This window comes from Scomber scombrus, chromosome 13 (genome assembly GCF_963691925.1).
Source record: "Scomber scombrus chromosome 13, fScoSco1.1, whole genome shotgun sequence".
In the NCBI taxonomy this organism is placed as follows: Eukaryota; Metazoa; Chordata; class Actinopteri; order Scombriformes; family Scombridae; genus Scomber; species Scomber scombrus.
The window spans coordinates 10,980,050-10,998,435 of record NC_084982.1 but is presented as its reverse complement, the minus strand read 5'-3'; positions in this window follow the sequence as shown (position 1 = coordinate 10,998,435).

Genomic DNA, 18,386 nt, shown 5'->3' with positions numbered 1-18,386 from the left:
TTTGTAAAGGGCGATATCATTTTAAAAATACCCATCAATATAATTGATGATCCTGACTTGTGGTGTCCTGCAGCTCCAGGATGGACATTAGTTACATTACGTACGAGGAATGGCTGAAGAACATGGCCAAAGAAAAAAATAATCATAGTTGTGATGTCTGTTACTGGAAATTACTGTATACCTGCACTATTGTTGCACTACAGAATAAACTGGGAAACAAGCAGGTGTAGGCACCACAACGACACTTCTATCATCCAATGGTCTATTTTGTTTGACTGTTCTTCCATTCTTGATAAGTGGAAGGGGAATGAGCTCATATAGGTGCTCTAGTTGTGATTCAGGTTTGCCTTAACCATTCTCTATCCTTGCCCAGGCTGTGGAGCTTCTTTCTAATTAGCGGTGGTCCTTTAAGGCTTCTAAATATTCAGATACTCGTGTTTTTAAGTTTTCACATCATTTATACTTTGTTAATTTTGTGGCCGTTGGGCAATTCAGCCCAAGGCTTTACTTTGAGCATTTTCTAGGTATCTTGGGTGTCTTTGTGGGGTTTGGTTTGGTTCCTGTGGATTTGCTTGTCTGTTGCAGCCGTCTGTCATTGTTTGCTTCAACATTCACAGCCCTCCTGTAGTTCTACTTTCACTTCCCCTTTCCACGTTTGTGTTTGTTTTTTATGAGATACTTGGAAAACTAAATCTAAAAGGGAGTGTTAAACATTGTGCACTTATAATTACAATGTTTTGGATCAATCACTTTTCCCTATAAGAAGACCTGTGCTCTCACACGATGCTAATAATATTATACTATAATAAGGGATAACATTGTATTGTGGAAAGAAATGCACTTATAATGACTCCCTTGTCGGTTGTCACCTTCTGTTCTGATATTATTTCTTGATTCAACATTCACAGACCTTCAGTCCTTGTGTCTCGCTTTCACTTCCCCTTGCATGTTTGTGTTTGTCTCGTAGTCATGTGTACTCAGCTACAATTATGAATGTTTTGCATGAATCACTTTTCCCTAAAAGACCTGCCCTTTTTCACAATGACAATAACATTTTACTATGTGATTATATTGTACTGGGGAAGGAAACTCCCTCTTGGCAGCTTTTGTAACGAAGTAGTCAATCAAGTATAAAAGGTGTTTACTTTACTTTGTTGGGTAAATTATTCCATCTCTGAGTTATGTATCATTCATGAAACCCCATTTTAAATAATACCACTATTTTAATCTCAACAAAACAACAAAAAAGCTCCAGGGATGGTAAAGTTGGTTGGTTGGTCCATCACTTTGGTTACACCAGCAGGTCAAAATTTCAGTTTGTCCAACTGATCATGACCAACATTACCGTGAACATGGTAAAAAATTATATTGGCTAAACACTGGAATGTTAACTTGTTGGGAGTATGTTAGCCAATGTATTTAGCTCAAAGCACAGCTGTGCCTAACTCCAGCCACACAACGCTGCTAGTATGGGCTCTGTTTCAGGTGATCTCTAAAATACAATTAAACAATTTGTGCAGCAAATTGTAAACAGGTTTTCATTTAAATGTAATTTTCGAGAAAAAACAAACAAAAAACCTTTGCAGCCATTATCAACAGATCATTTACCTTGTCTTTCTTATATAAGCACACAACAGAGATGAGCTTATCAGACTCATCAAATCATCTAGTCACACTAACAGTCTATTAAGGAGCCATTAAGGGTTAAGCTCTCAGAAGTATCATTGCTGAATCTGTCAACCCTTCATCAAACACCTGCACCAGCGTTTTATTGATGTGAATGAGCCCATTAAGTCAGTGGGTCTGTTATGATATGTTGGCTCACATCATTTCCAAATCAGTCGAGATATTGTGATCAGGAGAAACAGATGGCATGAAATGACCAGGATATTTAAGGCTTGAAACAACCGAGCACATCATTGAATCACCATGGAAACCGTCACGCTGTTATGGGTTACTAATGGCCACAATTAGTTGAGAGGAACAACAAAGTAGAGTAGATCAGAGAGATGGCCAGATGTTCAGATAGCATTTTAACAGTGGCAGAAAGCTTTGATAGCGTTCTGGTTCATCTCAATCACAGTCTCGATTATGATTATGCAGGTAGCGAGTTGTGCTGCTGATGGAGTCTTGATTTTTTAAAAACAGGTTAAAATCTATAAAAAACAGCACAGGGGATCTCAGTGAACTCCATAGTATTATAACTTGCCAAAATCAGAGTAAAAAACATTATGCTCCAAAAATGGAGAAATCAAGGATTCAGGGACCTTTATTGTTTTATTATATAGAGAGGAAAAAAATAAAATAAAATCAGTCAATTGTTGTTAACTAAATGCATCTTGTCCAGCAGCCTCTTCAAATATTGGATTTTGCCAAATTTCTCAGATAGATAGATAGAAGCATGAAGAAACAGAATAGACTGGACAAACTAAACAAAGAGCAGAGCAAATTTAGCAGAACAAAACATATGATCAAACAAAACCGAACTGCAAACCAAGACTTTCAGTCCATAATACTTGACACAAAAAGAGGTTGGGAGGAGAAGTTGATTGGAAAAACACTGCATGCAAGGCGGGGCGACGAGATGGAAACATGGCAGGTATGAAGATAACAGCAATTTGGGAAAAAAAACACAGGTAGCAGGGTAGGGCTTAACAAACAGGGCAGGTGTGGAGGGATGTACAGGGAGGGGAGGAATGCAGTATAACCATGCACGCAATGCTGTAAATCAAACTGTCAGAATCACACACGCACATCACATCATACATCAAAACACATCATATCTGCTGTGTTCTGTGCTGTGTTCATGACAGTGGAACATAGCTCCACCCCAGGTTTTTGCCATGAGACACACTGACATTTACTTGGCATGGCTTGTTTGATGGTATTGTAAGTTGAAATTTTGTTTTGTGAAGAATTGGTTCGAAGAATATATTATTTTGGTATTGGTTGGATGTTTTAAATGATTTGATTTGACATCAACGATGGAACATTACAAGGTGTAGCAATAGTCTAGCAAGATATGGTGCCAAGTAATCTTTTTTTTGCTAATTTTTTATTTCAATCATTAATTCCTCTGAGACATAATAAAGAGTAATGAGTAACTTTTTACTGATTGTATTCATTGCAAGATCCATGCACAGTCATGCAAACACACAAACGCATACACACACGGTATTGGCTCTTGGTTTTTGAAATCAGGCCAGGCTTTTACAATTTAAAAAACTAAGTTCTCAGTCAGTTCCGTCTTTTATTGACATTTTATTAGTATTGCACAACAGCGAAGCTTCAGTGGCACTGGTGTGACTAAGGTTCAACCCTGAAAATCACAGGATTTTAAATTTGATTATCAAAATGGTTATTAAACAAAATCAATTAAAGTACTTTATTATACTACTACTACTACTGGATTATACTGTATCAGACGGGCTGAAATTGATTGCTGATATTAACACAACCAACACTATGAGAAAATTATCTTATTATTAATCTCTGAGTCAAGTCACAACAGATTACAACAGGCTGGCATAGAGGCCTGTCAGAACACAGGCCACAGGCCCCAGAGCAACTGCACAGGCTGTAGTGTCTATATTTATGCCACTGAGCATCTGTCATCCACAACAGCCAGCATCCTATATTGAGAGCCTTTCCTTTACCCTGGTGACGCTCTTTACAGTCATCTGAAGGAAGCACGTATCTGCTCCAGCAGTCTCTAATTGGAGTGAAGATGCGCTTTGTCAAGGCACGATTATGCACAAGAGATAGGATGGTTAAATGTTGCACAACGAGCACCAGACTGTTGCAAAAATAACCACCGAAACCAAACCAAACTCGACTGTCATGACAGTTCAGGACAGTTTCTATTGCAAATTTTGGATGCTGCACACAAAAACCATAGGTCAACTGAAACTTCTGCTAACAACTCTTTCCAAAACACTGGGTTATATGGAAGAATGACTAAAGAGTGACTGATGTGAAGTAATTATATTATTTGATGAGTTGTTAGTCAGGAATAATGTAAGACAAAATTGATCAGTATGTTGATTCAATGATATTTATGAACTAATGATTACCAGGCCGTTACTTATTTGTTCCTCGTTTATTCTTTAGTAGAAAAGAAAAGCGAAATCAATATCATCTTCTCTTGGCAGCATATTTGAGCAGTCCCTGACAGTAGTATGTTTCCTCTGAGGAAAACAGAACTTGCAAATCAGTGTGTCATGGTGGCGACAGCTTTGTGTTTAAAGGGGATGTAATAAATGTAGTGTTTTACTTTTAACACACCCACCTATGATATATGATTATATATTATTTCTGAACTCCCTGCGTATCAAAGTGCACTACAAAATTGCAAAAAGTGTGTTTGGCACACTCTGGACTGTGAGTCCACCCCTGCTGGGTTGAAAATAGAAAGTTTGATTTTTTGAGTCACTTGAGTCAGTCACCCAGAGCCTGAGGAATCAGCCACCGGGTAACAAATACTTGTCTACTCATTACAGCCTACAACTTGGATTCTGAATAGCACAAATAAATACATTTCATGAAACATTTCTCTTCAAGAATGTTAGTGATTTGAATTGAGATAATGTCAGTATATTACACTCTTGAATTTCATGATTGATCAAAATGAAGTAGTAGTAAACTACTAGAAAAAGAAAAATTAAAATGACTGACTGTGGCGTAGATGTTGTGAGTAAGTGAGTAAGTGATTCGTGCAGCCAGAGTTAGACCTTCAGCTCTGCACTGGGAGAGCAGACACTGAGTTAAAACCAGAGCCAAAGTGGTCACTTTTCTCACAGGGTTAGGTTAATACAAAAATTAACTGGATACATTTCCCCAAATTAATATAATAGTGACAAGTTGTCTCACATTGTATTCACAATTCGCATTATCTAGCTAGCAGTTAGGAGAAGTGAATCAGTGAATGATTTAGTGGAGATGAGGACTTGTTACTCCTGAGTCAGTAAAAAAAGTCACTGGCTTCAAACGATTTGTTCACGACTTGCACATCACTAACAGGAGGCTAACAACAACAGTACACACAGTTAAAAAGGAGTGTTAAAAAGTGTTTTATCAAGCATTCAAAGTCATTAACCTCTGAAGAGTGGAAGGAACTTTGCTGGATTTACTGCATGTTTGAATTGAGAATTGATTGAATTTGCACTTGTTTTTGTATTAGTTGCATTCATTGCATTTGTGCTTGTACACCTGCCCAAGGACTGCAGCTAGTTAAATCTGGTACATCTCCTCTCCTTGTGTGAGATGAAAGAGATATTTCCTGAATGAGAAGTCAATCCTTCCCCTCTCTCAAACTGGCTGTAGATTGGAGATCCCCGTGATTTTGCATGTCAAAGTTCAGTCAGACTGAATTTGCCACCAGTGAATGTGTCTTGCCCCGTTTCACATAGACATGAATAGGAAGCGAACATTGGTCTGATAGGGGAGCAAGACTTAGCAAAGGGTTAATTGGTCCCTTTATTCATCATGATCAACCATTTTCAAGGGAAAAGGATTTGCAGCTGTGCTTAAAGCCTGTTCACACACTAACAAACACATAACCTCTTCTCCTGTCGTAATGCACACACACACGCACGCGCACACACACACACACACACACACACACACACACACACACACACACACACACACACACACACACACACACAGGCTCACGCCAGGTTACACACCTCTTCCCCTCATTGTGAGATTCCCTTTTTTGTCCACTACAAAGGCGGCAGTATGATGAAGTGTGGCTGACTGACAAGCACCTGGAGAAAGACGATAAGCACCTGAGTCAGGTGTTCAACAAAGGTCTGCTGACCTGATGGGGGACTGTTAAGATGACTGAAGCAGACATTTCAGTACAGAGGTCTTTACATAATGCCCTGGGCCAGAAACACACTTCCCACAGCCCACTCACACATTCCACTTTTCAGTCGCAGTCTCTGAGCCCACCAGTGAGTTTGTGTGAGTCATCTGCTTCCAAACACCCCATTATTGAGCTTCACTTTGAAGAGAGCAGCATGTGTGCAACAGAGTCGATGTTTCTGGTTGCATTATTTCAAGGCATTTTGGGTATTTGTGCTACGACCCCGATCTATATGCATGCGTACCTGTATGTTTGTGTGTGTTGTTGGTTTTTGGGTATATTTAGCATGTGCCCTTTTTCTGTTCTCTGAGAAGCCATCTGAGCATCCTTCATGAGTTGTGGCGGTTAGAGTGGATGTTTCTACTGTAAACACCAGGCAAGTTCATTTTCCCATTGGTCTTACAGTTCACAGCTAGCTGGTTAGATCTCTTTGGGTCGTGATTTATTATTCATTGGCATATTTGGCTTTGCTGCAGTAATTGCAGCATGCAGCAGCAGCGCCTGCATCTGATGGAGCACAAATGAACAAATAAATCTAGATGGCGGAGCCATTTGGACATTTGACATTTACTGATGAGGCAATTAAGAGAGCAGCGCACAAATGCAAAACCTGCATTACACTGGCTGATCCTAACAGAATAACACAAACTACAGAGGAGCTATCTTTCTATCTCTCTCTCTCTCTCTCTCTCTCTCTCTCTCTCTCTCTCTCTCTCTCTCTCTCTCTCTCTCTCTCTCTCTCTCTCTCTCTGTTTCTCTCTCTCTATCCCTCTCTCTATTTCTCTCTCTATTTCTCTCTCACACACAAACATTCATACTTAAACAGTTTCTATGCCCCACCAAAAGGCCTGTGCAGTGTGTAAAACAGTAAAATGAGACTGCTCTGCAACCACTCAGCTACATTGTACCGTATCTTGCACTGCTCTTTTTCTTTTTAACACCCACCCACGCACACTAACACCCACATGCACACCCACACTCAGGAGCGGACTGGGACAAAAAATCAGCCCTGGCATTTTGGACCAGACCGGCCCACTACATTCGGTAACGCATACCTTTTCTGTCTTTGCGGTCTCTTGAATGTGTATACCAACCAGAGGTGTTCACAAGTCATTTTTTGCAAGTCCAACTAAATCAAATTCAAATTCTGACCTTAGAGCTGTACAATCCTTCATATAGGACAGTATGAAAATTGATCAATTGTAGGTTCACTATAGTGAATCTACTGCAATGTGATGTAAAGAAACACACACTAAGAATTATTTCAATTATCAACAACAAAAAATAATTATTTTAACAATGTTGTAAAATACAACAAAATGAACAAAACGCACCAACCATGGTGCAAGAAAATGAGACGTTATACTTACTTAAATTGCGCAACTTTGTGTTTTTTAATAATTAGTAGAACAGGCAAAGGTTAAGGTGAAAGGCAAAAACAGCATCAAAAATGTTAACATAAAAGCCAACTTGTTTTTACTGTTGAGTGTGATATCCTTCCACATTTCCACTAACTAACTGGTGTGTGAAGGTAAAGGTAAAGGAAAAAGACATTAGACCCTTCATATAGCACCTACCTGCAGCTCTGCAGTGCTGGCTCTCCCTGCATCACCCTCACCACTGTTAGCTTCCAGCTCAACTTCATCTGATCTCTAATATGAAAGCAGTGGACATGAATAAGTTATAGAAAAATACTGTTACTCGTTTTCAAGTTACATGGGTTAAGTTCATAGAAAAATCATGTTATTTTACAACCATCTTAAATACTGTATTTAGTGTCAAATCGCTTTTGGAAAGTCCACCATATTTTCGCCAGCCAACGTTGGCTAGTAACGTTAATAGTAACAACGTTTACCTATCAAGAGTGTACTAGTTAGATGTTGAATGACAACATCAGTTTAACATCAACAAGTCTAACGTTAGACAGAAAATATTATTATCCTTCTGGACAAGATTATTACCAACCACCATTAAAAGCAAGTGAGTTAAAGATTTAAAGAAATTGTTTTAAAAATAACTTTTTTTTGCCGAATGCAATACGCAGGCAGGACCAAAGCGAAAGTGTTTAACAATGTGATTGGGCCAGCCCAGTCTCAATCGGACCGCTGATCTACTGGTTTTATGGGCCGGTCAGACCAATATAATTGTTGACGTCGGCCCACCGGGAAAATGCCCGGTATGCCAGATGGCCAGTCCGTCCCTGCTGCTGATGAAAGGAGAAACTTGTTGCTCAACAATGATGTAAAACCACCAAAAGTTTGCCTAGGTAAGGTTGTTTTTTTTATTTCAGTTTTTGCCAAAGTCTGAATTTTCAGCCATTTTACTCTTGCTTCTATCAGTGTATTTCAACTTCCCAGATACTGATTACTTTTCACAAACCCTCAACAGCACATTGATTAAGCTACAACACACTTGATTACAACAGAGCCTTGGTGTTATTAATAACATATTTGTGGTAATGTTTATGTCATGCATGCCATGTCAAAATGACTGCATGGAAAAATCTCCTCCTCTGTTTTTAAACCCCCTCTCTTCAGAATTGGACAGACCTGTTTATCTTTTGTTCTTTGTAATTTGAATGTGTGCCATTTCATTCCTCTCCTCCATGCCCACAAGCCACTTCGCAACAAGAAAAAAAAAATCAGTGTTGATCGGTCGCTGACTCTGCCCCTCAAATTCAAATGTGGATGTGAGAAAACATAAAAAGGCCAGCAACAATGTGACGGACACATCCTATCTCTGCTCTGCTCAGTAGTAGTGGGTATCTTCAGTGAATAGGGAACCAAAATGAACTGCATACCCATTGTACAATAAGGCATACAGGAGGAAAGCGGCCTGCCTATCATGTCCATTGCATGTATTGCCTTTTTCTGAGTTAAAGTTTCTGTGTATCACTAATCTCGTGTCGAATGAGTTGTTGCATTTTCATAGTTCCGGGTTACCTGTTGAAGCAAGGGGGGCTGTAATTAACGACACACAAAAACTTAGCTGAGTGACGTAGCTGCAAACTCCCAACAAAAGTCGGACAGCAATTATAATGGGGATTGAGAGAGAGCTGCTGCTGTGTGTCTGTACACTGACTGTGCTCCATGTTTTGCCCCATGCATGCACGCACACACACACACACACACACACACACACACACACACACACACACACACACACACACACACACACACACACACACACACACACACACACACACACACACACACACACACACACACACACACACATTGATAACCCCAGCACCAAAAGTCACAAGAGAAGATTGGAACCTCCAAAATCATATAAAGACTTTAACTGTAGTAATATCTAAATAACACAATTAAAGTAGTGAATGTTAAAATACGTCTTTCATACAATGCCTTCAGACCCTGAACTAGTCAATTAGGTTTGTCTAGGTTAGGTTTTATTTTAGTTTCAGTTTTTGCCAAAGTTTGACTTTTCAGCCATGTTCCGCTTCTGTCAGTGTATTTCAACTTCCCTGCTCAGATACTGACTATTTTTAACACACCCTCAATAGGACACTTGATTAAAACAGAACCTTAGTATTATTAGTAACACATAGGCTATGACAGCTCATGCCATGCATGTCATTCAGTTTCAGTTTTTGCCAAAGTTTCAATTTTCAACCATTTTTCTCTTGCTTCTATCAGTGTATTTCAACTTCCCAGATACTGATTACTTTTCACAAACCCTCAATAGCACATTGATTAGGCTACAACACCACTTGATTACAACATAAACTTAGTGACTCAGTAACATATTTGTGGTAATGGTTGTGTCATGCATGCCATGTCAAGATGACTGCATGGAAAAATCTCCTCCTCTGTTTTTAAACCCCCTGTCTCCCGAACTGGACAGACCTGTCTAGCTTTTAGTCCGTGTAATTTGAATGTGTGCCAATTCATTCCTCTCCTCCAGGCCCACAAGCCACCTCGCTGAAAAAAAATCAGCGTTGATCGGTCGCTGACTCCGCCCCTCAAACTCAGATGTGGATGGGAAATAAAAGGGCCAGCAACAATGTGACGGACAACACATCCTATCTCCGCTCCGTTCAGTAGTAGTGGGTATCTTCACAGGGAACAGGGAGCCAAAACGAGCCGCATACCCATTGTGTAATAAGGCAAACGGGAGGAATATGGCCCGCCGGCCGGACGGCAGCAGCAGCATTCAGTGAAGACAGTCACAGTTTTTAGGTAAGGCTTTGTTCGCCTTCTGCAGGATTTCCATACATATCTGCATTTGCTGCTTTTGTGCAGGACGCAGAGCAGCGCAGGGAGAGATGTGCATGCAGCGATGTTTGGCAAAAAAAAGAGACTGAATAAATGAGGATTGTTGTAATTTAAACAAGCGGATAGAAAATGCAATGTTTTACCCTTTGTCTTCGTTACTTCACCGTGATGATCACAGACAGAGCTCATTAACTAGCGGTACATGCAGTCACGGCGCGCCTCTTTTTTTTAAGGGTTTCACACAGGAAAAAAAACAGCTTTAATAATCACGGGGACCATTATTGACAGATGCAGCTCAGTATTAGTAGGTCACTTAATTACGTTTCTCCTGTTGGGTGAATCCGCGCAACTGGCTCACTATCAGAGCCCCTGAGTCCTTTTAAAGAAATGGAAAAAAAGGGTTTTCTCCACGCTTGAAGAGCAGTTCATTCACAACGAAGCCAGGCCTGCACTACAACTTGAGAGGAAGATGCAGAGGTTTATTGTTCTGGTGACCCCCAGTTGCTGTTAAACAGTTTGATGCACATGGTGTACCCCCTCCCATACAAAACAGAAAACCCAGGCCAACAAAAGAGCTGCAGGGGAAGGCATGTTCAAGCATGATCAATAACAGACAGTATAATGCATGCTTTTTAATGTTAGACATCCTGTAAATGTATATTGTAACATGACATTGACATTTGAAGGGGAAATGCATGGAGAGTTAATTTCAGCACCATTTCCCTGTCATATCAGTGCTTCAGAATCGGAACTGGCTTTTGTTTGGAGCAGTTTAATTAGTTAAATTTATTTGACCATGTGTTTTAAGCCTTAAACATGATACATTCCTAATTGCTGTCACCTCATATAATGGAGGGCATTTTAAAGCACAGGGAAACATAAAAGCGTCAAGGGCAATTAAGTGTTGTCTGTTTTTTCAGTGTGGGGGTTTGTAGTGAGTTTTGCCTTTTGAAGTTGCCTGGTATCACCTACTGGTCAAGTGAAAGTTTATAACTCCTAGCTGTTTATCCCAATGTCACCGAAACACATGGCCTCGTCACCTTCAGGAACAGCAGGATGAGAGTCAACCAAAATTAATTTACACACACACACACACACACACACACACACACACACACACACACACACACACACACACACACACACACACACACACACACACACACACACACAGACACACACAGACAGACACACACAAACACAAATGCTTTCTCACTACTGGAATCAAAGGCAGTCTGTTCTTGGTATTTTCTTCCCTGTTCAGTATAAACAGCACAGGGAAGAAAACACAACGCTTCTCACAGGGTGACGGTGACATTGTGTCAGAAAAGTGTAATTCTGTTTGTGTATGCAGCTGCTGCTTAATTCCGCACGCTCTGTTTTTACCAGTGTGTTTCAAGCTTTTTGGGGTTATGACGAGGACAGAAGTTGAACTGTGTGGACGGTGTTTTTTAAACCCTGGGGATAGAGCGGAAAGATTGTGCATGCACATCATGTAAAACTAGTTAAATTATTCATCTTTTCTTTTTCAGTACCTTTTCTTTCATGGCCATCGTTAAGAGTGGAAGCCAGAGATGTTGGCACTCCCTCCTAACGATGCATTATGAATGTGCAAATGAATACCTGATAGATGCACACACACCACCAGTCTATGAAAGGGTTGTGATTCTAACATCTGCATTATTATGGCTGGCACCTCTTTGTCTCTGCAGCTGGATATTTATTGTCTCAAATGGCGCTACATTCCCTGTTTAGAGAGAGCACAGGTGTGCAGGAGAGCTGCTTTCTTTGCACTGTATTCCACTTAAGTCCTTTCCTAGCAAACCACTGCACAACATATCTGCAGCTATTTTCTATACAGACCCTATTTTCTTCCATTTTTCCACCAACCTGATCAAAGTCTGAGAAGTAGTACGGGAAACAGACAACAACTTCTGCAGATTGGTGATTACAAATCAACACGTTTGGACCATGGACTGTATAAATATGGACAATGCGTTTCCACTTCCTGTCGCTATGCAAAAGTGAAGCCAAAATATCTGCCATCTTACTTGTGTGATGTCATTTAGAGTCTGTGTAGTATTTGTGCAGTCAAAAGTCAAAGCTCCCCTCAGCTGTCCCGCAACCTGACGGAAAGCTTGAGATCGGCTGTCTGAGCTGTCAATCATGACGTCACACCCCCCTTTTCTATCTATCTTATCTATCTAACATTGTGTTCGTACCACTCTCAAAAGTATGTGTATTTCTAATTGATCGGGAGGTGAATTTGTGAAATGGGCGTGAAGAGGAACTTCAGTAAAGCAGAAGTATAAATCAACTCAAAAAGAGGTACAAAAATAGTTTTCTAAAAATGTGGAAGAGACACTGCTCCTCTCATGACTGTGATACTGTTGGAGGATGTTGTTACCGTTTTTATGGTTGTTGATTATCAGATAAATATATTTGGATGTGTGTGTGTGAACACTAAGTACGTATGTAGGTTGATGAATAGAGCATTAGAGAGGAGGCAGGAAATTGTAAATATTGACGTCCTCCAGCTCATTTGTGGGTATTTCTTTTTCCTCTTGTAGTATTTTTTGTTTGTTTGTTTACTGAGTGTTTGTTGCTTATGTTAAATTCTATTGGTTATTATTATTTGTCTTTTTTTGTTTTTAATACATGTTTTGAAATAAATGACCTCAGATCAAATCAAAGTCTCATTTATTGCTGATGTTTTGTTCAGCTGGTTCGTGGTCTTCAGTGTTGTCTTATAAAGCCAATAGATTCTCAAAAAAATCAACAACTCATGAGGCACATGGATTTTTCATCATATTGAGTGTGAAACTCATATGCTGCTGTGTTTCTGTACGTTTCTGTTTGTTTTCAGTTCATCCATTCCCTCACAGCCTTCCTGATTATTGTGGAGTTGATGTACACAGCAGTACACCGGGACAGGCAGCTGCAGCTAGCTGAGAAGGGGTAAACAAGGATAAATTAAAGCAGTTGTCACTTTATAACAGTTGTATGAAAACAGTGTGAGGATTTTCATTCACACTTTTTCAGCTGAAATGTTTCATTGTAATAAAACACACCAGTCATTGGGTTGAAAAAGACCTTTTTGGAGGTTGAGCAGCAGTGAGATATCCTGCTAATGCAAAAATACTAACTAATGAAATGCATTGCTGCAGTTAGTGATGATCCAATAATGGAGTTAAATTCTTTAGTCAAAGATTGACTGCTTTCATTAGCATTGGACCAGAGGAAGTCTGGGGAGGAGGTGATTCATGTGGACAAGCCTGCAGAGAGAGAAAAGGGTTTCTCAATCAGATAAATGACATCTATTCCAGTAAGGTGTGATGACTGAATTTGCAGTTACACTGATACCAAGAAAAGCAAGCTATACAAATCGCACACTTCATTTCTGAAATATAATTTGATTCTCATTGGTGTGTTCATGTTTAGGAATCAGAAAATGGATTCCAGGAAAGAAATGGCAAGAGTTATACTTCAAGGACACGTCTGTTTACTGTCCACACTTACACTGTAGAAGGATGCAGACTTTTTGTCTATGAAAGACAGACGTGCAGTGTTCGATTCATTTACTAGCAGCACAATAAAACACTTTTAAAATATTGGACCACTGCAGCCTTGAGGCTATTCAGAACAGCCACATTGATTTAACAATAAGATGATATTGCTTCACATAAGAGTGAGGTTAGACATTGTTAACTAAAAATGAGAGGGTTTTAAGTTTTATTTTATTTTTTATAGGCAATTTAATATTGATGGACAATTGGGTTTAGTTATGTTTAATTAAAAAAAAATGCTTTTCTCAGCTTATTTTAATTTCAACACTCAGCATATCATATCTACCCAGACACAAAGTCCAAATGAAATGGCAAGGCTTCAGTCCTCCTCTTTTTAGTTAATCCTAAAATGCTCATATATAATTTTACTGTTGGTCGAAGCTCGAGTTAGAGTTTCATTTTTCATCTGTTCCAGACTGTGTGTGGGGATACATTAGAGAGGAGTGGGCAGGGTAGGTGTAATTTCAGATGCTCGCTCACTGACCAGAGCAGCAGTTATCTGTGCTCAGCCTTCAAAAGCTGCAGCTCCGGAGTCATCAAGACCAGCTGTGCCCCTCACTCCTGGCTGAGTGTGTGAGCGCTCAGAGGACAGGACTCCTCGTGAGAAACACATGGACGTAATTAGCCGTCTTCACACGATTGTAAACTTCCTGAGGGATGTTGTTGAGGCACTCATTTGTGTGTGTCTTTGTGCTGATGTATGTTGCTCTGCTCCTTCTTTTGCAGCTTCTCAGACAGGGACATGGGATGTTTGAGCAGCTTATTGTGGTGTAGCTTTCGAAGTTGTACTAAATCTGTGATAGGCTGCTAATCTTAGCCCATGTTTAGAAGTAAGTGTCCAGAGTTCAGGCAGATTATAGAGAGGTTAAGCTGTGTGAAAATGGCTATAGAGCTCTAGATTAGTGGACTTGTTCTCTAGGCAGTCAAGCATGATTTTTTCTTTTTTCTCAAACACAACAGCCAGTGTGTGAAATGCTGATATGAATAAATCCTGTCAGCATCTTTTTTTCTTTTTTCTTTTTTTTTTTTGAAGCATCAGCATATGTATGAACCTGTGTGGCTGTAAGATCTTACTTGGGTCTGGGCCAACGAAATGTGTTTATATTTCTTTGTATTTTTTTCTCTGTCTAGCTCAGAAATATAGTGAGGGTCTGTACTGTAGTTGTGAGAGTGATAGTACGAGCTATGCTGTGTCCATTCAGCCTCCACAGGAAAAGGAATGGACAGTGAAATTAGCTTTAAGTGGACTTTCTCTACTTTCCCACATCAAATGCTTGCCTGCTGTGGACATCAGGGCTCCCAGCTGTATTTATGGCCCATAATGTGAGGTGGTGTAAAGCTGCATTTCCTTCATAGGACCTTGCTGTTGGCAGGCTGTATTTGAGAGGGCTCTATGCACCGTGAAAGCCTCTCATCAAGAACTGCTGTCCTTTGTCATTTATCAGAAGATGGTGTGCTCAGAAGGTCAGGGTGATTTAACTCTTCCTGGCTCTGTGTTAACAGATTTAAAGTGGAAGCTACTTTCTACACCAAATATTAGTGTTGTAAATTCTTTTTCTTGTGACTATGACTTGCTGAGCACTTTATGGACTGTGTTGTTATGGCTTTAAACCTTAAAATCCTTTAAAACTCTTTTTTAGATGTTCAGCAGTCAGTGGATGTCTGATGACTTTCTCATGTCTGTTACTCACTATGAGTGAGTCAGGCTTGTTTTCTCTCAAGCGCTGTGTCAGTAGGACTGATTTTTAAATGAAACATCCACTGCTCTCGTAATTACAAGGTGCATGAACACTTCACATGGTGGTCTGATAGAAAGAGAGGGGCTAATTCATAGTGTGTGCATCCAGGTGTCATCTTAGTATTATGCTATGGATGTCTGCAGTGCTCTCTGCAGAACGAAGGCTGATTGTGTGCCTGCGTGCATGTACATATAGTTGCAGCATGTAGAACTAGTCATCTCTTCTCTGCATTGTGGATCAGGTGGGAATTTTCTACAGCAGATGGACTGTGACAGGTGTGTGTGAGACACTTCTCCCTTCCTGCACCTCTTGGCCATTATTTGGTGTAGTTGCTTCCTCAGAGCAAGATTAATGGGTTTCAAAGCACGCCTTTGCAAAAATAGACAATTTTGCTCTGCTGATATAATCGGTGCTGTGGTTGAAGGAGGATAGCAGGGGACAGGACAGACTTAATCTGCCTCAGTGAGATCAGTCTGTAATGGAGTTAGTACTTTCTGGTCTGACCTTGCTAGACCTGGTATTACAGCAACATGAAGCCCTCCCTCATGGGTCTGATCCTGATACCAGTAAGAGAGAATTGAGTTGAAAGACAACTTGATTTTCTATGAAAAAATAAATTTCACATACTGAAGAACATGGTCTGATGTTTTCCTGTTTGTATGTGCATGTATTAAAACCGTAATGATTAGTTGATTGATTGATTAGTTAGTTGATTGATTATTCCTGACCAATTAAACAAAATGTAGTTATTATTTCTAGCAAAAATGCCAGGCTCAGGCTCATATTATGGAAAACAGTCTTGATAAGACAAAAAATTAGTTTTGGTTTGATCTTTCTATGACATTACTATCAGCCGTAGTGGCCTTTTTACTGTTTCTAGGTGGCGCTAGAGAGTTTTGCATTGTTTTTTTTTTCCATTTTATTGAATTTTTCGTCAGACCTGATGTGCCTGCCAAATTTGGTGAGTTTTTGAGCATGTTTATGGGGTTTAATTGAGGCTCAAAGAGGCAGTAGAATAAAAAACGACACAATAACAATAGGGACAATAGGTTCCTAATAAATTGTTCTTGGGAGCAAAGGAATAATGATTAAAAGTCAGTGCTCAGCTTCAATTGGTAATGGCAAGTATGCTGCAGGTTTGCTGCTGTGTAGCTAGTCAAAACTTAGTTTGTTCAGAGTGCAACAATTTTCATTGTTGAATAATCTACGGATTATTTTCTCGATTAAGCGTTTCGTCCATAAAATGTCTGAAAATAGTGAAAAAGGCCAGGTAAATTTCCCAGAGTCAAAGATGATTTGTCTTATTTTATCTGTTCAACAGTCCAAAAAAAAAAATCAGTTTACTGTTATGTTTGACAAATAAAAACATGTAATTATCACATTTGAGAATCAGAAACCTGTAAATGTTTAACATTTTTGCTGAAACTCTGTATTATCAAACTCAATACATTTTCTGTTAATCGACTAATCATCACATCTCTAAAGAAAACACAGCTATGTTTTAGTCACTGTGTTGAAAGCAGCGTGCACATTCAAGTCCCTGCAAGCTGTTAGAGTTAGGAAACGATAGGCTTGCCTGGATTTTTTTCTTTTGCCTGTTTTATCTGTTGTGTATGTGTCACCATTTGACCATTGTACTTTTTAGGAGAAATAACTGAAATTTGTTGCACTGTATTTTTAGCTTACGTTTGTTCTGTACCTTAGGTCCCAAAGCTGGTCTGTACTTAGCTGTGCATCTGTATGCGTGCATGCAGTCATGCGATTGCATGCTCCAGTGTATGTGATTGGCAGGCAGTTGGATGGCTGGAATGAGCTGTATCGCCAGTGTGTTCTCAGCTTCACATGCTAGGTGCCAGTGGTGAACTAGTTGATCTACTGCTGGTAGTAAGTAATTTCCACAAAAATGCAGGCAAGCAGATACATGGTTAACCACACACACACACACACACACACACACACACACACACACACACACACACACACACACACACACACACACACACACACACACACACACACACACACACACGCACATTTGAAAAGAGATGCAGTAGTGAATGCATTAATAATTCAGTTATTTGTGTGGGTTAGATATAATGTTAAAATGACTGACTTTAGAATAAAAGCATATAGACACTAACACAGTCACTGGAGCCGTGTCTGTGTCAACATCTGCATGCACAGCAGCACAGTTGAATGTAGGTCACAGAATAAGGCAGATGTGGGGGAAGGAAAGAAGGTGAGCAGTAGAAGTGAAGGGAGGAGGAAGCCTTTCATTATGTCATCATGTTGGAGCAGCGGCAGGATTAGAGTTTGGCAGGATATATGGGAAGTTTAACCCCTGAAGGGTAATAATACTTCCAACCATCAGAGAGAGCAAATACACTGTATGTAAACAAAGATACTCTCAGAATCGCTGGCCCATAGACTATGCTACAGAAGTGGCAACACTGGCAGATGTGAAACACAGAATATTGGATAAAACAGCTTTGCTCTAGCTTTGACATCATCCTGTCTTCAGTTGCTCATTTATATGGGCTTAGATAGCCAGCCATTCAGTCTACAAGCTATTCTTAACAGCTGCACTTTGGGGTTTCAAGATGTGATGAACTGCAGTGGACCCTTAAGAGAGCTCGGATGCTGGCGGTGTAATTACACAGGGTGAAGTTTGATGTCCTACATGGTAATAACCTCATTGCGTCCTGAGGCTAAAGCAGAGTAGACCTGTAGCAGGGGGTTCATTAAGGGGATGAAAAAGAGATGCGGTCCATTTAGCCTCTGCATATGCTGCTTCTTTGAGTTCAATTTTCATCTCAGAATTTCAAGTGACATCTGATGTGGTTATCCCAGTCTGTCTTTGCTCTCCATTTCTCATTTTCTTCTCATTTTTCTTGTGTGATTTAAAAAAAAAAGAAGTAATCTCTAGATGAGAAAGTACAGCAGTATATAGAGGAATATTATGCCCTGAATTGGC